The 23,268-nt window shown below is 44.6% G+C and overlaps 1 pseudogene; it reads left to right on the top strand.

Moving 5' to 3' along the window:
* Positions 1-22,914, top strand: part of LOC141270729 (uncharacterized) — a 31,685-nt pseudogene extending 8,771 nt beyond the window's left edge.
* Positions 22,915-23,268: the final 354 nt, after the last annotated feature.

Raw genomic sequence — 23,268 nt, 5'->3', positions numbered from 1 at the left:
ATCTACTTTCCCCATCCCCATAATGTGACTAGTGTCTGATTAGAACAATGGCTAGAGACTCCTGAAATACTAATGAGACTACTGGAATGCTGGACACTTTAAAAATGAAATTAGTGCACATACTGACGAGCAAGCAGAACATTACGAGAGATTTGCCTGCTGTGTTTTATTAAAGGATAACAATAAAATCGATGACAATAAAAGTCTTAGTAAGTGGCCAGCTCCTCACACTCCTGGTTGAAGGTTCGTATTTTTGATTTCTACTCTGCTTAGCATAGGGACAGGATGCAGCTGGAATGACGGACAGTATTAGTTTTTGCATGTGCACAATTTTTAAAAAACACTGTGTACTCTGCACTGGTTTCTGTGATAGTACCATGCATAACCAAAAGATTTTGGAATCTTCAGCTGCAGGTTTGCATCTAAACATATTTTTCTACTGTTAGACAATCATGTCTGTGATAGTATTGTGCCAAAAGCCGCTGAGTGTATTCTTTAACCCATATCTGTGGGAGTACTTTGACAAAAGCTGCTGTGTGTACTCTGCAACCCTGCCTGTGGGGGGTACAGTGGCCCATTATCTGGGTGTGAAAATTTTTAATCTGCTTTCTCAGGGAAATGTGAAAACATGCTCTGTGGGCAGGGCTATGGAGTTGGTAAGCCAAACCTCCAACTCTGACTCCGACTCCTCAATTTCCATGACACCGACTCCACGACTCTGGCTCCGACTTCCTCATACATGGCTCATATGTAAGTGATAAATTTACTGTAGCACAGATTCATCTCAGCTAAAAGTCTAAACCCTTAGATCAGGAATAGGACAGACATTTATAGGACATTTCATAACTTTCCCAAATTCTTATGAAAAAATATTCCCCACAAACTGCATTGAACTACTGTACCCTATTTATTATATATTTTAGGAGTCGGAGTTGGTCCATTTTATACCGACTCCGACTCGGACTCCACCAAAATGGGCTCCGACTCCACGACTCTGACTCCACACCCTGTCTGTGGATTAAATGTTTCAGCAGCTTCTTTGGGATGAAATTTTCAACTGGACTGGTGGTAGCAAGTCTCAGTCCTTGTAAGGGCACTGTCAAAATTTTAATGCTATTCATTTTCTTCCTATTTTATCATGATTGCTATGGTGATAGAACCCCTTTAAGTAATTTTCCTATCAACATTTGTTTAAAGGGCAATTGTTCTGCTCTTTCCCCAATTTTTCCTCCTTTTGCAGGCTCATAGCCCTTACTCCAGCCATTTTGCAGCCATTTTACAGCACTGGAGTTCAGGTCCCCATTGACTTACAGTACAGACCAAAAGTTTGGACACACCTCATTTAAAGATTTTTTTTGTATTTTCATGACTATGAAAATTGTACATTCACACTGAAGGCATCAAAACTATGAATTAACACATGTGGAATTATATACTTAACAAAAAAGTGTGAAACAACTGAAAATATGTCTTATATTCTAGGTTCTTCAAAGTAGCCACCTTTTGGTTTGATGACTGTGTAGCGTCGGCGTCCCTGCCCCCTCCTAGGCAGGGACGCCGTTCCCCTCACCTCTCCGCTCCGTGCCCGGCGGCTTCCTCCCGCTCTGCTGGCAGCGCGCGCTGCTTCCCGGCCTCTGTGCTTAGGGTGCGCGCGCGCTCCCCCTCTCTTAAAGGGGCCGCACGCGCCGTCCTAAGGAGTCCCCGGCCAATGGCCGGAAGACCTCTCCATATATAAGGCACCTCCTCCAAAATGGAGGTGCCCGAGCAATGTTGTTGCAAAGCCTTCACTCTGCTTCAGCCCTCAGGTCCCGTTACCAGTTACCTGCCAGTCACCTGCCAGATTCCTGCTAGTTACCTGCCAGTCACCTGCCAGATTCCTGCTTGTTACCTGCCAGTCACCTGCCAGATTCCTGCCTGTTACCTGCCAGTCACCTGCCAGTTTCCTGCTTGATATCTGCCTGATATCCGCTTACCTGCTTGCAAGCCTGCGGTCCGACGGTCTGCCTTCCGACACCTGTCAGTCTGTCTATGGACCAGCCTGCCCGCTCACCTGGGAGCGCTCACCTGCTACCTGCCTGCTAGCCTACCTGGAGGCTCTGCCGTCACTTGCCGTGACCACCTGCCTGTCCAGAGACTCTTGCCCGCTCACCTGCTACCTGCCTGCTAGCCTACCTGGAGGCTCTGCCATCACTTGCCGTGACAACCTGCCTGTCCAGAGACTCTTGCCCGCTCACCTGGGAGCGTCCACCTGCTACCTGTCTGCTAGTCTACCTGGAGGCTCTGCCGTCACTTGCCGTGACCACCTGCCTGTCCAGAGACTCTTGCCCGCTCACCTGGGAGCGTCCACCTGCTACCTGTCTGCTAGTCTACCTGGAGGTTCTGCCGTCACTTGCCGTGACCACCTGCCTGTCCAGAGACTCTCGCCCGCTCACCTGGGAGCGCTCACCAGCCACCTGTCTGCTGCCCTTCTACCCAGAGACTGTCCCTGTCACTTGCCGTGACTACCTGCCCTTCTACCCAGAGACTGTCCCTGTCACTTGCCGTGACTACCTGCCCTTCTACCCAGAGACTGTCCCTGTCACTTGCCGTGACTACCTGCCCGTCTTCCCTGGGAGCCACCCGCTTCCTTACAAGGACTGCCCCCTTGTATAGTTGCTCAGAGGTTCCACCTCCCAGACCCGTTACAGACTGCTTTGCACACTCTTGGCATTCTCTTGATGAGCTTCAAGAGGTAGTCACCGGAAATGGTCTTCCAACAATCTTGAAGGAGTTCCCAGAGATGCTTAGCACTTGTTGGCCCTTTTGCCTTCACTCTGCGGTCCAGCTCACCCCAAATCATCTCGATTGGGTTCAGGTCTGGTGACTGTGGAGGCCAGGTCATCTGGCGTAGCACCCCATCACTCTCCCTCTTGGTCAAATAGCCCTTACACACCCTGGAGGTGTGTTTGGGGTCATTGTCCTGTTGAAAAATAAATGATGGTCCAACTAAACGCAAACCGGATGGAATAGCATGCCACTGCAAGATGCTGTGGTAGCCATGTTGGTTCAGTATGCCTTCAATTTTGAATAAATCCCCTACAGTGTCACCAGCAAAGCACCCCCACACCATCACACCTCCTCCATGCTTCACGGTGGGAACCAGGCATGTAGAGTCCATCCGTTCACCTTTTCTGCGTCGCACAAAGACACAGTGGTTGGAACCAAAGATCTCAAATTTGGACTCATCAGACCAAAGCACAGATTTCCACTGCTCTAATGTCCATTCCTTGTGTTCTTTAGCCCAAACAAGTCTCTTCTGCTTGTTGCCTGTCCTTAGCAGTGGTTTCCTAGCAGCTATTTTACCATGAAGGCCTGCTGCACAAAGTCTCCTCTTAACAGTTGTTGAAGAGATGTGTCTGCTGCTAGAACACTGTGTGGCATTGACCTGGTCTCTAATCCGAGCTGCTGTTAACCTGCGATTTCTGAGGCTGGTGGCTCAGATAAACTTATCCTCAGAAGCAGAGGTGACACTTAGTCTTCCTTTCCTGGGGCGGTCCTCATGTGAGCCAGTTTCTTTGTAGCACTTGATGGTTTTTGCAACTGCACTTGGGGACACATTCAAAGTTTGCCCAATTTTTCGGACTGACTGACCTTCATTTCTTAAAGTAATGATGGCCACTCGTTTTTCTTTAGTTAGCTGCTTTTTTCTTGCCATAATACAAATTCTAACAGTCTATTCAGTAGGACTATCAGCTGTATATCCACCTGACTTCTGCACAACACAACTGATGGTCCCAACCCCATTTATAAGGCAAGAAATCCCACTTACTAAACCTGACAGGGCACACCTGTGAAGTGAAAACCATTTCCGGTGACTACCTCTTGAAGCTCATCAAGAGAATGCCAAGAGTGTGCAAAGCAGTCATCAAAGCAAAAGGTGGCTACTTTGAAGAACCTAGAATATAAGACATATTTTCAGTTGTTTCACACTTTTTTGTTACGTATATAATTCCACATATGTTAATTCATAGTTTTGATGCCTTCAGTGTGAATGACAATTTTCAGAGTCATGAAAATACAGAAAAATCTTTAAATGAGAAGGTGTGTCCAAACTTTTGGTCTTTACTGTATATCTGGTTCGATGTCCGGGGTCAAGTTTGGATCCTGAACCAGACTTTTTAAAAAGTCCAACTGAACCTGGCGAATCAAACATCCACGGCTTCACTCATCACTAATTAGAAGTGTAAAGTTTCTACACAGGAAGCTGGTTTACTAAAACATCCAGGCTGGTTTATTTAGATTCCATAAACCATGCCAGAGGCAAAGGAAACAAACGGCCTTTCACTGCAGGAAAAACAAAGCAAGCAGTTCAAATAACGGCTCTTTAGTGATAGTCTAGGACACTCAGGCTGGATAGCATCCAGTATACCTTCTTACCTCCGCACATTGTGTAATGATACAGCTGGACTTCATTATATCCGCCACACCATGCTCCGGGGAGGGAATATGTGAGCAGCCAGTCACACCCATCTTACATGTTTGTAAACTTGGCCATTGCCACGCCCACCATACATGCTTGAGCTTGCCTCGAGGCTTACATCACTGAGGACCATCACCTCCGTAATGCATATCTCCTTTTAATGATTTGTCTGGCTGCCATCTTACATACCCTCCTTTTCCTAAAGTCGGGGGGCTTGGCACCTTCCGCCATTATACAGTGGACTTTCGGCAGAGCATCAGCATTGTAGTTTTCCGGGCCTATACTCTACATTGGGGCTAACATCCTTAAGAGCTAAGAACCACCTTGTCACTCGGACATTGGTTCCCTTGTTCTCCTTCTTCCCCTTGTTTTCTCGTTTCCACCTCAGCGGGGCATGGTCTGACACTAACCTGAGCTTCCTGCCTAATAGGTAGTATCTTAAAGTGTCATGGCAAAATTAGGGATAAACCAACTGTAGTAGCCCATGATGCCCAGAAAAAGCTCTGGTCTGCTTCTTTGGGAGCGGCTGTGGCCAATTCTGGATTGCGTCAACCTTATTCACATTGTGATTGATCTTGCTACTCCCTGCAACATAGCCCAAGTACTTGGCTTCTTCCATCCCCATGGCACATTTCTTTGAGTTGATGGAAAATCATGCCTTCCTAAAATCATCAAATATCCCCAGGACTATGCCTAGATAACGTCCCCAATCCTGGCTTAACACCATAATGTAATCCAGGTATGCTGCGGCGTACGTCTTGTGGGGAGTTAGGATTCGGTCCATGGCTCTCTGGAAGGTGGCTGAAGCTCCTTGAAACCCAAATTGCAACCTGACATACTGGAAACAACCATATTGGTGTTGAAAATTTGTCATAGAAACTTCATTGAGCTTCCGGTAATCATTGCATTCGCCATCTGGTTATGGCATCAAGACTATGGGACTAAAACAGCCGCTCTTGTACTCTTTAGTGACTCCTAAGTTTAACATCCGTTTCACCTCCTTTGAAATTACCTATCGTTGAGGTCCGGGAATCAGATATGGCTTCAAATTCACCCAAACATGAGGCTCCGCGAAGACTTCATGTTCTATGACGTGATTACAACCCGGCAACTCTGAAAATAGATCTCTTTTCCAATGAAGCAATTCTCGGCACTGTTGCTTTTTGGCATGTGACATCTTGCGTGTCTGCTTCAGACTTAGCCACCAAACATAGAGCTTCCACGGGCTCGCTATCTCACCTTGGTTTGATCAAGTTGACGTGGTACACTTAATGGGTCTTCCTTGTCCCTGGTTGGTGGACTTTATATTTGATTTTGCCAACCTTTTTGACTACTTTGTAGGGGCCCTGCCACTTGGCCAGAAATTTACTCTCCACTATCTGTCCACTATGTTTACCTGAATTAGTACCCGATCCCCAGGGCTGAACTGTCTCACCCCTGCCGACCAATTGTATACCCTTGACTAGGCCTTTTGCACCTGGAGGAGGTGCTCTCTCACGATGGGCATCACTTCAGCAATCCTTTCTTGCATTTGGGACACATGATCGATTACGCTTCCATAGGGTGTACCCTCTGCTTCTCGGGTCTCTTCGCTTTATTCAGGAGTCCACGGTGGTGTTGACCATACAACAGCTCAAATGGGGAAAACCCTGTAGAGGCCTAGGGAACTTCTCTGATGAAGAATAGCAGATACGGCAGTAGACCACCTTCTTTAGAATGACCTTCAAGGTTTTATTAAATCTTTCCATGAGACAGTCCATCTGCGGGTGGTACACCGAGGTTCTGAGATGTGTGATCTACAGGGCTTTGCACAACTTTCTCATGACTTTCGACATGAACAGAGTCCCTTAGTCCATCAGGATCTCTTTTGGCAGTCCCGTTTCAGGAAAAGATATGGAACAGGTCTTGGGCTATACTCTTAGCGGAGTTTTTTAATGGTTCTTCCTTTGGGTATCATGTTGAATAATCTAGGACCATCAGGATATACTGATGCTCTTTGGTGGACTTGACCAGGGATCCCACTAAATCCATGGCTAGGAGATAAAACAGAAACTCAATGATGGGTGATGGCACTGATGGACTACGGAAATGAGCAACCGGGGAGGTTAACTGGCAGGTGGGACAGGACCTACAATAATTTATATTCTCCTGGTAACATCTGGGATAGTAAAACTTCTGGAGAATTCGTTCCTGGGTTTTGTCTACCCCCAGATGACCTCCTAAGACATGAGTATGAGCCATGTCTAACACTGTGTCTGTTTGTAGGGTCCGGCACTAGTAGTTATTCTATGACCTCACTCCTCTGCTTGACGACAATATAATAATTCACCATTCATGACTAAATAAAGGTATCTGGTGTCTGCCCCCAGCTCTTAAGCAACCCTATTACTACCTTTACATTATCAAATGCTCCTTTTAAGAGATTTGTACCGCCCAATTCAGAGACCTAAGTTGTTCCCTCTCCTGCATCCCCTCCCCCAAAAGCCTCAGCTCTGGGATGTTGCCCTCTGGGGATGCAGTGTTTAAGGATGACCTGGTTGTTGTGTGTGTAAACAGGTGACCTCACTTTCCCCCACAAGTGCCAAAACAAGGCAAAGTCCCGCCATATAGTAATATGATGTAATGGGTCTTTGGCTACGCCAACCTCATGGGTTCGGTGCCACAGTTTGTGTCTTCAGCATCCTCATGGATACAGCGGAGTCCCACCATCTTCCCAGGAATCAACCGATGAGGAAGTGTTGTCCTCATTAAGGTTAGCAAACTTCCAACAGACCTGTCATTGCCACTCAGTTCACTGATATGGGACATACCTGCGGCCCCTTGCCGGATTGAGGGTGAACACTGGAGGCAGAAAATGCAGAATACGAGCTGTACCAACCGATGCTGCAGTCTATTGACTCAGTGGTCATGGTGCAACGGGCAGCTATGTGACCCAGGATGTGACAACTCCAACAAATCACACAATTAGATGGGGCCTTTGGCAACAACTCAGCCCGTCCTGGGCTCTTGGATGCCCCCCCAGATGTGGCTCTAGTTCTCTTCTTTTGGGTGTCAGCTCCCCTTTGGGAACCCCATTATGGAGATGTTAAGACCCCTGCTTCCCCAAGGAACTCTCGACCGCATGGTACCTTTCCACCAGGCCACCTGGTCATCAGCATTCTGGGGATCTCCCTGGGCAGCCATGAACTGCATCGGCCTTGGGAGAGTGTGAACATGTCCAGGATGACCCTCTCCACCATCTGTGCTAGGGAGGAAGATTCTGGTTGCCACCACTTTTGAACCTGGTGTAGGAGGTCAAACATTTGAGACTGGGGAGGTTTGTCACCGTGATTGACCCAGTGGTGCACCCAATGTGCCCTGACAGTCAGTCACTCCTAAGATCCAGAAGGCCAGGTCATTATAGGCCTTCTGCGGTTCCCCCCATTGGACATGGCGCCAGAACCTGCCCACTGCTCAGGAGGCAATTTCTCCAGTTCTGCCACCATTCCAAAAAAACCGTCAAGAATGCCTCGACATAATCACCAGCGGTCAACTTTTGCAAGGCTCTCCTTTATAGTCTTCCTATAGTTTCATTATCAGCTTCTCAATATTGTCTGCTTTTGCTCCTGCAGTCGCTTTTACTCAAGACATGTGGTTTCCCCAGCGCAGTCACATGTGCCTTCCCCACAGCAGTCACATGTGCCCCTCGGGATTCTTGCTGAGTTTTTGCACCAACTGTAAAGTTTCTACTCACTCAGTTGCGCTTGTGGTAAGCACGGGACGCGGTTTAAGTAAAACGTCCAGATTGGTTTATGCAGGGGCGGACACAGACTGTAGTGGGCCCCTGTGCAAGAAATTTTGGGGGGCCCCCCCTGCCCTTCATAAGGCAACAAAGTTATGTAAACATAACCCCCCATGTGCATCTCTCACCCCCCCATGTGCAGCTCTCATCCCCCCCATGTGCAGCTCTCATCCCACCCATGTGCAGCTCTCACCCCCCGTGCATCTCTCATCCCCCCCATGTGCATCTCTCATCCCCCCCATGTGCATCTCTCATCCCCCCCATGTGCATCTCTCATCCCCCCCATGTGCATCTCTCACCCCCCCATGTGCATCTCTCACCCCCCCATGTGCATCTCTCACCCCCCCATGTGCATCTCTCACCCCCCCCATGTGCATCTCTCACCCCCCCATGTGCATCTCTCACCCCCCCCATGTGCATCTCTCACCCCCCCCCATGTGCATCTCTGATTCCCCCCACTCCTAGTTAATTAATTGTATTTAAAAAAAATAAAACTTGTTATACTTACCCCCATGCAATCCCTGCAGAATCCTGGCGCTCGTCCACGTCGCTGCCACCAGGTTCTCCTGACGTTCGGCCATGTGACGGCGCCACATACATAGCCATCAGCTTTTGTTTTGGCCAAAAGATTTTTAAAGCCGCCACCACGATAAGGTAGACTCTTCTGGGCGGGCCCTACTCTAACCTATTAAAATTTTCTTAAAATATCCAATACTCTTTTTAGATATATTTTTATTTAGTTTTCTTTAAGGGAATGTGTCATATACATTTTTTTTTAAATGACCAATAATACCACATACAGGGAATACCTCCACACCATGACCAGACCACATATTACCACAACATAGTGACCGAATAATACCACACAGAAGGGAGAAAAACTGCCACACCATGACCAGACCACATATTACCACTACATTACTAATATTACCACCACATTACTAATATTACCATAAGTGTCATTATACACGGGAGCTCTATACATGGTATGTATAACGTAAGTGTCCAGGTAATCTAGTGATCACCAGTGAAATTATACACAGGAGCTCTGTATATAGTGTCAGTGTACAGGTAATACAGTGACATTATACACAGGAGCTCTGTATATAGTGTACAGGTAATACAGTGATCATCAGTGACATTATACACAGGAGCTCTGTATATAGTGTCAGTGTACAGGTAATACAGTGATCACCAGTGAAATTATACACAGGAGCTCTGTATATAGTGTCAGTGTACAGGTAATACAGTGATCACCAGTGACATTATACACAGGAGCTCTGTATATAGTGTCAGTGTACAGGTAATACAGTGATCACCAGTGACATTATACACAGTGTACATGTAATAGACTGACTCACCGGTGACGTCTCTAGGTGAAGTCCTTCATCTTCGCTTTTCTCCTTCATCCAGCACAGACCGCCATCACGTCTTCCAGCCAGGACTCGTCTCTGCATAAAATAACACAGTTATCTAGAGCACATTCCCCAACTTCTACATTACGCAGCTGAATACAGACGTGCATCCACCATCAATATATGGTTAGTTATTAGGCAACCTACCATTCCAAATATAAATTGTAATCCACCACTGTGCCCCCATTAACTGTAAATAGGCACTTAATATATAATTTAATTAGAACCTCTACTCTTTCCGCCAATTTGTTACCAGTCACACTCCTGCATCCGCAACGCCCCCTACTCTATACTTCCTGCTCCCCGCATTCAATATTTACATGCACCCCCTGCCCCAATTCATTATATCATGTCCGTGCTCTCCCCACCCCATCATCATTTATCATTTACTCTCCCCCACCCCACATTCGTTATGTGCAGCTCATTATCCCCCTACTCCCAATTCCCCCATGTGCAGCTCTCAAACCCCCCCATGTGCAGCTCTCATCCCCCTCCATGTGCCCCTCTCTCACCCCCTCCCCCCCACATGTGCCCCTCTCTCACCCCCTCCCCCCCACATGTGCCACTCTCTCACCCCCTCCCCCCCACATGTGCCCCTCTCTCATCCCCCTCCCCCACATGTGCCCCTCTCTCATCCCCCTCCCCCACATGTGCCCCTCTCTCATCCCCCTCCCCCACATGTGCCCCTCTCTCATCCCCCTCCCCCACATGTGCCCCTCTCTCATCCCCCTCCCCCACATGTGCCCCTCTCTCATCCCCCTCCCCCACATGTGCCCCTCTCTCATCCCCCTCCACCACATGTGCATCTCCCATCTCCCCCCCACACATGTGCATCTCTCTCATCCCCCTCCACCACATGTGCATCTCCCATCTCCCCCCCCCCACACATGTGCATCTCCCATCTCCCCCCCCACACATGTGCATCTCCCATCTCCCCCCCACACATGTGCATCTCCCATCTCCCCCACACATGTGCATCTCCCATCTCCCCCCCCCACACACGTGCATCTCCCATCTCCCCCCCCCACACACGTGCATCTCCCATCTCCCCCCCCCACACACGTGCATCTCCCATCTCCCCCCCCACACACACATGTGCATCTCCCATCTCCCCCCCCACACACATGTGCATCTCCCATCCCCCCCCCACATGTGCATCTCCCATCCCCCCCCACACACATGTGCATCTCCCATCCCCCCCCACACACATGTGCATCTCCCATCTCCCCCCCCCCACACACGTGCATCTCCCATCTCCCCCCCCCACACACGTGCATCTCCCATCTCCCCCCCCCCACACACACATGTGCATCTCCCATCTCCCCCCCCCCACACACATGTGCATCTCCCATCCCCCCCCCACATGTGCATCTCCCATCCCCCCCCACACACATGTGCATCTCCCATCCCCCCCACACACACATGTGCATCTCCCATCTCCCCCCCCCTACACACATGTGCATCTCCCATCTCCCCCCCCACATACATGTGCATCTCCCATCTCCCCCCCCACACACATGTGCATCTCCCATCTCCCCCCCCACACACGTGCATCTCCCATCTCCCCCCCCCACACACATGTGCTTCTCCCATCTCCCCCCCCCCCCCACACACATGTGCATCTCCCATCTCCCCCCCACACACACACATGTGCATCTCCCATCTCCCCCCCCACACACATGTGCATCTCCCATCTCCCCCCCCCCACACACACATACACACACACACACACACACACACACACACATGTGCTTCTCCCATCTCTCCACTCCTAGTTAATTGTATTTTAAAAAAAATAAAACTTGTTATACTTACCCCCATGCGATCCCTGCAGAATCCTGGCGCTCGTCCAAATCGCTGACAGCAGGTTCTCCTGACTTCCGGCCATGTGACGGCACCGTCACATGACCGGAAGTCAGGGGAATCATGAAGGCGCTGCTGCAACAGCGCAGCTCAGCGCTGAAATGTCCCGGACCCGGCGCATAGCATGGGGCCGGGGGCCCCATGAGGAGAGAGACGCACAAGAGGGGGGCCCCTACCGGCCGGGCCCCATACTGGAGTCAGGGCAGTCATGCCCTGATGGCGGCCCTGCTGGAGGCTGGAGGGGCCCCCTCTCCCTCGGGGCCCCCGTTCAATGAACCGGCTGCACGGGCGGTAGTTCCGCCCCTGGTTATGTCACAAGGTAAGAAAATAAATGGCCTTTAGGTGAAGGCAAAAAAAGTAAACAGTTCAAATAACAGCACTTTGATAGTCTTGGATTCTCAGTCTCAGACTGGATAGCATCCAGTATACCAACTTAGTCTGGAGTCATCACCAAGGAGGCCTTCTTACCTCCACGCACACTGCAATAATGATACGGTTAGACTTCCTTATATCCGCCATACCACGCTCCAGGGTGGGGATATGTGACTGCACAAAAAACCTGCCCTTGCCACGCCCTATTAACACTCTCCGCACTATATGTGCTACATATCTCCCATTAATGATGTGTCTGGCTGCCATCTTACAAATGCTTTGAAATATCTCTAGATTTTTTTTTCCAGATGAGAAAAAAACTAATCACACACACATTTCAAAAGCTGATACATAGACTAAAAATGGATCTAGCGCAACGTTATTCAAGCATGACCAAAAACCCGATGTCCGATTGAGGCCTAAATCTACATTCACATCCTGAAGTGCTGTGCGCTGAGCACTCTGACTGGGGTTTGTTTTTATACACAAGAAAGATATACACACGTGCCTTTGATGTGTCCATTCAGTGCAATGATTTTTTTGAACCTTTATTAATGAGTAGCAGAGTATTAGACAAGAGGGTAACAAATAAAGGGTAACTTGCGCTGGATTTAGGCGAACGAAAAAAAGAATTATGGTTAAAATGATTTACTGCATGTGTGATTTTACTAATAATAAACTAATCAAAGGTTAAAAAAGTTGGTAGTATGGTAGTATCTTGCAAAGTGCAGTGCACAAGGAAGGTGGAAGTAGTGGGGTGGTGTAAGATTCCGGGTAGTAGGTTCTTCCCTAGTTTAAAATAAATAGTATTTAGGATAATAATTTAGGAGGAATGGCGGTCTGCTATTCTTACCTTATGGTGGTAGGGTGAAGGGTGATCCTGTGGAGTAGTTTTTCTCGTCACTGAAGTTAAGCTAGAAAAGATGTTGATTAAGATAAAGGAGATCCTTTTGGTATAGTTGGAGACTTTGTAGTAGGAAACCTTACCTATGCTTTTCTTATATCAAATGGTTGTTGATAGGGTGTTCCAGCTTTTTAGTAGATATGCTTCCAGGTCAAACTGTTGTGTAGAGCAGGGGAACACTATAATAAATGTTAGATTAGGATTAAGTATATAAGGACGTGATATAAATGACAACAGGGTCAATTCAAAGCAGTGGGGCACCTGGTGTGGTTCTTCCCTTGTGTCTCCACTGGAGGGTAAGCTGTCAGGGGAGAATAGGACGATCCTAAAGCTATGGAGGAAGGAGAGTCAAGAAAACTAATAATATAAATTAAGAAAACTTCGTTTATAAGGTAGTAATGGCTAGGAATAGTACCTGTAGGTGGATAGAATTCCCATATGGAGCTGAGATAGCTTGTGGTCTCTGGGGATCGGAGATTTGAAAATGGAAGACTTGAATTGCCTCCAATTAGGGATGGTGTGTCCCTTCTAATTGTAGTGTGAATGCGATCTGTAATACAGAGCCCAGGGAGGGGGAGAGAAGGGGGGGAGGGGAGGTAGTAACCCAGGTACAGGTGAAGAGCACACTGTTCTGTTTGCCTTTATAATTAGGCTTTAGTATTAGGCAGTGGAGCACGGTGGTGCATGCTGTAAGTAGGGCTTTTACTTACTTTTCGGATATCATTCAGAGGTTTTAGTGCTGTGTACGGTCGTTACTGGCTGTTACAAGGTGAGAGAGTGCCAGGTACACTAGCTTCCTGGAGCTCGGAAGTGCTGTTAGCGAGGCTGTCTTGTCCTGGGATACAACAGGTCATTGCGGATAAGTGGCAATATACCGGGTCCTAAGGCGCATTATCAGTTGCGGCTCGGGATCCTGGAGTGCCGTAGTATGGATCTATTGAAGATGAGCGGTGGTACTTGGGGATCGTGGGTGATCCTGGAGGAGAGGAGGCGGAGTAGTTAGTCACCGGCCGGGACTCCACTTCAGCCTCCTCTCCTCCCCTTCTATTTATTTTAAACTAGGCAAGAAAATACTACCCGGAATCTTACGCCACCCCACTACTTCCACCTTCCTTGGGGACTGCACTTCGCAAGATATCTTACTACCAACTTTTTTAACCTTGACTACTGCATGTGTGATTTTACTAATAAAGTAATCATTTTAACTATAATTCTTTTTTCGTTCGCCTAAATCCAGCGCAAGTTACCCTTTATTTTATTACAAATGCATTTATTTCTGACAGATTGTGGTTACTGTCATACTTGCTGCAGGAATTATTTAGGCTTACCTACCAGCGCCACTTATTTAAAAAAAAATTAAATTTTAAATGAGTATTAGCCAAGGTTGAACATGTATATCCTTGAAACAATTATTTATTAAATTCTATTAAAAACACAAAAAATAAATCCAGTGCAGTAACAAATTCCCATATAGGGCAGTATGTTCTGGATGACCTACAGCTGATATAAACAGATATTCAATGGTGTAGATATGTCCAAGATAATGTTATATATGAATCCTAAAGACCTGCAGATTGTATATCTATGTCAGATATACAGAGTGGTATAAATGTTTCAGGCAACACTAGACTTAAAATCCCTTGTACTGCTAGTGGAGAAAGTCTGTAATTGGGCAGGAAGATGAGGACTGGAAGGAATTGTGTCACAGGGATAATCTCCCTCAGCAAACCCCTCCGCCCCTCCTCCATCTCACTGTGCTTTAAAGAATGTTGTGTACTACTGTGCCTTTGTGAAGAAGCTGTTTGATGTGGAATAAGGGAAAGCTTGTTGCTGTAAAGGACTTAATCTGTACTGACTGTGCATCCACATCAAATTCTACTGTTAAACTGTTTCCCAAGGACTCTTGTCAAGTGTGTCTATGCCAGCAAGTGAATACATCTCATGCCTGAGATAGCTGCAGTATATGGTTGCCCTGAGTAACGGTTCCCCCAGGATTCCAAGAATTCATGAGACCTGTCTCGCCCCTATCTTAACCTTTCGGCGTGCACGTAACATTGTCCCTGTTCAAGCTTCATATGATGTAAGCTACGTATATTAATACAGCCAGCGTCCGGTATCTAAATATAAAGGGAGACCCCTGCAATGTATACCAGAAAAAAATGATAACTTATCATTAAATGCTTGGCCTTCTTAGATGGACTGCCACAGCTTGTAGGTTCATCCGGTTACTAGATATTTCAGCAGTGAAAAGATAATTACAGGCCCATTCTGGTGACACCAGAAAAGACTAGGAACTACAGGTGCTTCTCACAAAATTAGAATATTATCAAAAAGTTAATTTATTTCAGTTCTTCAATACAAAAAGTAAAACTCATATATTATATAGTCATTACACACAGAGTGATCTATTTCAAGTGTTTATTTCTGTTAATGTTGATGATTATGGCTTACAGCCAATGAAAACACAAAAGTCATTATCTCAGTAAATTAGAATACTTTATAACAACAGCTTGAAAAATGTTTTCAAAATCCGAAATGTTGGCCTACTGAAATATATGTTCAGTAAATGCCCTCAATACTTGGTCGGGGCTCCTTTTGCATCAATTACTGCATCAATGCGGCGTGGCATGGAGGCAATCAGCCTGTGGCACTGCTGAGGTGTTATGGAAGCCATGGTTGCTTTGATAGAAGCCTTCAGCTGGTCTGCATTGTTGGGTCTGGTGTCTCTCATCTTACTTTTGACAATACCCCATAGATTCTCTATGGGGTTAAGGTCAGGCGAGTTTGCTGGCCAATCAAGCACAGTGATACTGTTGTTTTTAAACCAGGTATTGGTAATTTTGGCAGTGTGGACAGGAACCAAGTCCTGCTGGAGAATGTAATTTCCATCTCCAAAAAGCTTGTCGGCAGAGGAGAGCATGAAGTGCTCTAAAATTTCCTGATAGACCGCTTTGGTCTTGCTAAAACAAAGTGGACCTACACCAGCAGATGACATGGCTCCCCAAACCATCACTGATTGTGGAAACTTCACACTAGACCTCAAGCAGCTTGGATTGTGGCCTCTCCACTCTTCCTCCAGACTCTGGGACATTGATTTCCAAATGAAATGCAAAATTTACTTTCATCTGAAAACACCTTGGCCCAGATAAGACGCTTGTGGCATTGTCTATTGGTCATGAGTGGCTTGACACAAGGAATGCGACACTTGTCATGTCCTGGATACATCTGTGTGCGGTGGCTCTTGAAGCAATGACTCCAGCATCAGTCCTCTCCTTGTGAATCTCCCCCAAATGTGTAAATGGCCTTTTCTTAACCATCCTTTCAAGGCTGCGGTTATCCTGGTTCCTTGTGCACCTTTTTCTACCACATTTTTCCTTCCACTCAACTTTCCATTAATATGATTAGATACAGCACTCTGTGAACAGCCAGTTTCTCTAGCAATGACCTTTTGTGGCTTACCCTCCTTGTTCAGTGTGTCAGTGACTGCCTTCTGGACATCTGTCAAGTTAGCAGTCTTCCCCATGATTGTGGAACCTACTGAAACAGACTAAGGGACCTTTCTAAACACTTAGGAAGCCTTTGCAGGTGTTTTTTGTTAACTATTCTAATTTACTGAGATAATGACTTTTATGTTTTCATTGGCTGTAAGCCATAATCATCAACATTAACAGAAATAAACACTTGAAATAGATCACTCTGTTTGTAATGACTCTATATAATGAGTTTCACTTTTTGTATTGAAGAACTGAAGTAAATTAACTTTTTGATATTATAATTTTTTGAGAAGCACCTGTATATCTCTGCATTAAATACATGAAGCAGCACAAACTACTCATTAGGGAAAAGCACGCTGGCCTTTATGAGTAATACCTAATCTATCCTCTGTGGTAAATCAACTCACTTGGCTCTTGAAGAGGTAGTCACAGGAATACTTTGTTTATATGTTCAACTGGTTTATTTAAAAAAAAATGTACTGCATAAATCAGTCCAACATTCGGAAAACAAAACATTGCCCTTCTGGCATAAGGGGAAAACCAAAATAGCATATAGTACAGTCTGTGTGACTGTGGGGATCCTCCACCTCAGGGAAACAAAACAAGGTTCAGATTCTCTTAACTCCAGAGCTGTGCTCGTGGTTTTCATCTCTAGACACCTCAAACACTGAATGAGTCCGAAGGCTCCACATTTACTTTCTGGATCACACCTTGGGGTTGGAGATATGGTGAAAGCCTCCCACCCACTCTTCAGCTGTTCACAAAAACCCAGCCCTTCAAATGTCCGATTAACCCCTTTCAGCGTATAGTATGCTTGAGAATTTTTTCCAGGTTCATATCACTGAAGCTAGCATCTTCAGTGACACACCTCTCCCCTCCAGTATTTTACCAGTGGCCTTCTCACACCTCCTACACGTTCTTCCCGTACTTGTATTTTTGGTAGCCAGGCTGCATCCCCAAGTAGTACCCGGTTAGTGTCATCATTTGCATTATCCACAAGTACTGTTTTTCATACTCCTACGCCTCTATTTCTGTCTCACTGTCAGGCTTCTGTCCCTGATTGTGTGACCATGAAACACGTGTACACTCCCAGTCATCCACTTGTGCCAAACCCAACTCCAGCCCAGTAAAGTTGCTGTTGGTCACTGACTTACGACTTGGTGAACACCACAGAGTTTCGAGAAATGGTGGTGTGTTCTCAGTCTTGCTGGAAGATGCCATTATTTCTTACAGATAGCGGTGCCTGGTCTCTGTTCACATGTGTAGGATTATGTGGACACTCTTACTCTTGGAATTAAGCTTGAATGTGCTCTGCACCATAGATCAGCAACTATGGTCTTGTACAGTACACGTCTTTCGTGGCTCGCTGTGTAAAGATTTTGAAGAGCAGCGATGCAGCCTTGCAACCAGAACCTAGGATAAAAAGAAAATGAGTAGATAACGTGAAATAAGTAAATAAATAGTAATAATACATGTAAATTACATAGGGTCTTTAATTGACACTATCAGGACATTATTATTAGTATAAGGTGGTCTCTCCAGAAATTAAAGTAAACAGCCACCCTGGTAGTTAGAAAACAATCAGCCATAGGCCTAGGGGAAGACTGACCTTATAATGTTATGTAACTGATCTGCTAGGTAGTACAAATAGACGTCGCTTTCTAAGTGATCTACAAAAGAACCAGGGATGGACAACTATGTTTGCTGAGGACACTGCTGCAAATACATTTTCAGATCCCCCAGTGCTTCCATATTGGTATATTCAGCCAATGTCTCTATTGGCTTGCATGGCATATATAAGGATATGAAGGACTTGTTCTCCTTTCTTGTATCCAATGTTTAGTTACATTAATAAAAAGATATAAAAAACTTTTTTCTCCAAAGCCATAGCTTGTGTACATGACCAATCTGCTCCAATGTACTTTGCTCTGTGTTACAGGGCTTGTACCTGTCAGAGAATGTATGAGAAGGAGTCGCCTAATAAAACTGATTACAGATCCCTTTTAAGAGTCTGCTCTGAACATGTAACTGAAGCCGATTCATGACAATCACGGGGAAACATGAACGGAGAAGATGACTATAATATAATAGTGAACATTAGTAAGGACATAACCTGGTGACCTAACACTGTAATCTCAGTCCCTCTTTGTGGTCTGTTGTCTTAGTCTGTCAATAATTGAATTGTATTACCATTTGCATGGAAATACTATGAAATATATAATTATAAATAGTAATATAATTCCATTGTAATGTCACTGAAAAATAATAAAATCTTTTTTATTCTTAGCAGGTGACTGTACCAGGAGCTCTGAGGGACGTCTGATACTCTCAGATTTTTCAGCAGATAATCTTGGTGTCACACCAGATACTTGTGAAGAACATGCCATTATACCGGACACACCTCAAGATGTTATCAGAAAAAATCTGCCATCTGATCCTTTTCAACAGGTCCTCGTTTCTGCTTCATCAAAGACAAATAAACAAAACAAAAGTCACAGAAGGGCTGTTGAACATGAAATAGCTGACATTGGGGAGAAACCATTTTCATGTTCAGAATGTGGAAAATATTTCAATACTAAATCAAGACTTGCTTCACATCAGAAAAGTCACACAGGGGAGAAGCCATTTTCATGTTCAGAATGTGGGAAATGTTTTACAATGAAATCATATCTTGTTACACATCAGAGAATACACATGGGGGAGAAGCCATTTTCATGCTCAGAATGTGGGAAATGTTTTACAATGAAATCATATCTTGTTACACATCAGATAATACACACAGGGGAGAAACCATTTTCATGTTCAGAATGTGGGAAATGTTTTAATCGGAAAACCTCTCGTGATGTACATCTGAAAATTCACACCGGGGAGAAGCCATTTTCATGTTCAGAATGTGGAAAATGTTTTAATCGGAAAACAAATCTTGTTGCACATCTGAAAAATCACCCAGGTAAGAAGCCATTTTCATGTTCAGAATGTGAAAAATGTTACCGTAAGAAATCTGCACTTTATAATCATCAGAGAATTCACACAGGGGAAAAGCCATTTTCTTGTTCAGATTGTGGAAAATGTTACAGTAGGAAATATTTACTTTTTAACCATCAGCGAATTCACACAGGGGAGATGCCATTTTCATGTTCAGAATGTGGGAAATGTTTTACACACAAATTTAGTCTTGTTTTACATCAGAAAATTCACAGAGGGGAGAAGCCATTTTCATGTTCAGATTGTGGGAAATGTTTTACACACAAATTTACTCTTGTTTCGCATCAGAAAATTCACAGAGAGGAGAAGCCATTTTCATGTTCAGAATGTGGGAAATGTTTTACACAAAAATTTAGTCTTGTTTCACATCAGAAAACTCACAGAGGGGAGAAGCCATATTCATGTTCAGAATGTGGGAAATGTTTTACACACAAATTTAGTCTTGTTGCACATCTGAGAATTCACACAGGGGAGAAACCATTTTCATGTTCAGAATGTGGGAAATGTTTTAGTGAGAAAACAAATCTTGTTAAACATCTAAAAACTCACACAGGACAGTAGCCATTTATTTTTTAAACTGAGTTTTATTGATTTTGTAACAGCATATTATAACAATAAACAGAAAATCCAAGTCTGAAAGAGGAAGAACAGGAAAAAGCGATATATAGACTTCACTACATAAAGCATCAATGCATATGAATAAAGAGAGATAATCATGGTACAAATATCATAAAATCGATGTAGTATATGGATAAGCAAGATTCTTAAAGGATGGGAAGTAAGGAAAAGAAAAAGAAAAATCAAGGCGATCCAAGGGAATTCATCGCTTTATAGAGTAGATTGGATTACAATCAGGATATAAGGACGTCGATTGGTGGGAAAGTATTTGACAATTTATTGGTCTATGGTAGTGTAAAGAAGGGACAAACTGTAAAGCACCTTAGGATAGTTTTGTAAAGTGGAAAATAGGGGAAGGTTTCCCAGTGAAAACATTTGGTAGCAGTTGTAATAGTCTCTTCTTGTGTTTGGGCTGTCAGCTTTTCCATACCATGGATTCTAGCCATCTCTATGACCCATTCTTCTAAAGAATGTGGGTCTACTGAATTCCATTGGCATGTTATTATTGTTTTGACTTCCTAAACTAGATGCCTTTAATAGTGATTTTCTCGTACATGTTTTCTATGCCCAAATGGGTGTACAAATAGTGTAGCCTCTGGTGTCCTAGGTGCTGATACTCCTATCACCTCCTTAATAACTCTGATGACCCCATCTTAGAAAGCTCCTAGAGCCTGGCAAGACCACCATATATGTGTCATCATTGCTCCATGCACCCCGCAATGCCAACATAGACTAGATACCTCCCTCAGGCAACCATTTATGTAAAGCAGTGGGGACCCAGTACCACCATGAAACAATTTTATAGCTAGTTGCTTGTAACTTGGTGGCCATAATCGATTTGTCGGAGAAGAAAAAGCATTTATTCCACTAATCCTTCGTAAATGTTCCTAGGAGCGCAGTCTCTCAAACCTTGAAAATGGAGGAAGGTTTTCCAGATCTGGGTCTGTCAGCAATTTGTAGATACCCAAAATAGCATGCAGAGGGTATAGGGGGGGGGGGGGATACATTTCGAAAGGTGATAATGGGCAGATGGATTCCGGATGACTGTCCAGTGAACAGTGACAGTGTTGAAGCTGTATGTATTCAAAATTATGATGTATCCTATGAGGACAGTCATCTAGGATAGAATAAAGGAATAAGAGCGTACCAAATGGAGCTACTTGGTATATACCTAAGGACATCTTTTTGGAGCCGGCTAGGAAGAAATGTGCAGAAGCGTCAGGTGGAAACCTAGAGTGATCAGTTATAGGCAACAATGGTCCCCTCTGATTGATCAACCAACACACCCCTCGCACTTGGTGTGTATATCTAGTCTTCAGTGTCTGCTTGAGGTATGATCCTGAAATATTATTATGCATCATAAGGGGCCAAGTCCATGAAAGAGGATGCTGACACCGAGCAAATATCATGTGCAATGCAGACCCAAAGTATTGACTTAAAGGGTTATTCCCATCTCCAAGATCTTGTCCCAATATGTAGTTTATATACTACATTTCCAATTGGAGGTATTTGCTAATATTATTTTTACACCTGCTACATATTGGAATAGTATCTTGAAGATGGGAATATCCCTTTAATGTAATGCAGCAAAAAGGATCCTTGAATGGGCTGATGCTAGATAATATTGACGGCAATCAGGTAAACCGACACCACCAGCATCTTTTGGGCAGGTTATAATCATATACAGGATTCTTGGACAACTTGTTGGCCAAACAAAACAACTACATCAACATTGAATTTTAACCCAAAAAGAGGAAGGTATGCATTGGGATGGATTGTAGCTGGTACAGCAGCCTAGGTAGGACTGTCATCTCAAGAACATTGACTCTGCCAAACTAGGAGAATTCTCTCCAGCTCCAGGAGTTAAGATCCAACGCTAATCGGGAGAAAAACAATTGAAAGTTGAGAGAGAAGAGCCTCGAGATCGGAGGGAACATTGATGCACAGATAGTTTATATTGATACTTGGGGGGCATTTAATGGGGAAGTTGGACTTCAGAGTGTTCACTAAATGTTGAGGTAGAAAGACATTCAATGCTTCAGATTTGTCAATGTTTATCTTGAAGTGTGACCATTTCTCGAAACACATCACTTCAATCAGAGAGAAGACAGATATATGTGGATTGGTAATATAGATCAGGAGATCATTAGCAGATGATGAACATTTCTATTCTCTCCCTGCAATATTGACTTGATGTATATTAGGGTTTTCCATAATTAGTATATAGAGTAGGGGGGATAAAGGACAGCTTTGTTGGGTGCCTTTATGTATGGAAAAAGTGTCTGATAATAAACCATTAATTTTTAGTGTGACCGTCGGTGAGTGATATATAGCAAGTATTTTAGATATAAATATTGGCCCTAGACCAATATGGTCCAGAGTTTGCGAGAGGAAAGGCCAGGAAATTCTGTTAAAAATCTTTTCGGTGTCCAAAGACAATGATGTCAAGCGTTTTGAGGGTGTTGTCACGTGCCTCTCTGCCTGGGAGAAAGCCCACCTGGTCAGGGTGAATTGAGCCCAGAAGATAGGGGTTCAGTCTATTTGAAAGTAATTTAGTGTACATGTTGAAGTCAACATTTAAATAGGAAAATTGACTGTAGCTTTGCAGGACTGTCGGGAAAGGAGAGGACATAGTAATGGGGGATTCTGAACCAGAGGGTGTGGTAGGTAAATTTATTTAATTTGGAAAAGTATTGTTGAACGAAACTAGTAATCTCTGGGATTGTATTCACTAAAGGGTCTTTTGAATGTTTGATACAAGGAATATGGTTTTGAGCCAAAATGGTTTAGACAGAATAAGTTTGAAATTTTGTTGTAATGTAAGTTGAGTTTGAGCTGAACTTGAACTTTATTTTATTGGATTACGATTCATATTGATTCATATATCCAGTAGACATCACATGCATACGACAAAGAGGACAAATATATACCGCGGTGTTTTTTCTTTTTTATTACTTTATTTTCATGTGCCTTCATTGACAGCAAATGGCTTAAGTTCTGCATCAATATGTTGTAATCTAGACATTTTATCTTGTCGACTGTAATGTGTAATTGTTTGAAAAATTGTTTATTAAAAACTATTAAAAAAAAAAAAATTATGTTTTTGAGCCATTTTGGACTTCAGGGCTGTGAGTAACATTCTCCAAGACTCCCAGATTTTATTCGTACTCCCATGACTGCACCACGAGAGAGAGGATCCGCCCATCAAGGACAGGAAACCTACAGGTTAAAAAGGGCGGCACCTCTCTCCCGCCTCAGTTTAAGTTTCTTGTCCATGATGGGAGACCTCTCAGGTTACCAGGATGAAGACGGTCTCTTGCCACAGATGGAGTCGACAGGGTGTTTGGAGTAATGAAGTCTCCCAACCCGGGTCTGTC

The sequence above is a fragment of the Phyllobates terribilis genome, unplaced genomic scaffold (assembly GCF_046119375.1).
Source record: "Phyllobates terribilis strain yellow unplaced genomic scaffold, ASM4611937v1 Scaffold_5__5_contigs__length_657084704, whole genome shotgun sequence".
Taxonomy (NCBI): Eukaryota; Metazoa; Chordata; class Amphibia; order Anura; family Dendrobatidae; genus Phyllobates; species Phyllobates terribilis.
Note: the sequence above shows the minus strand (reverse complement) of the source record. Positions and strands in the feature narration are given on the sequence as shown.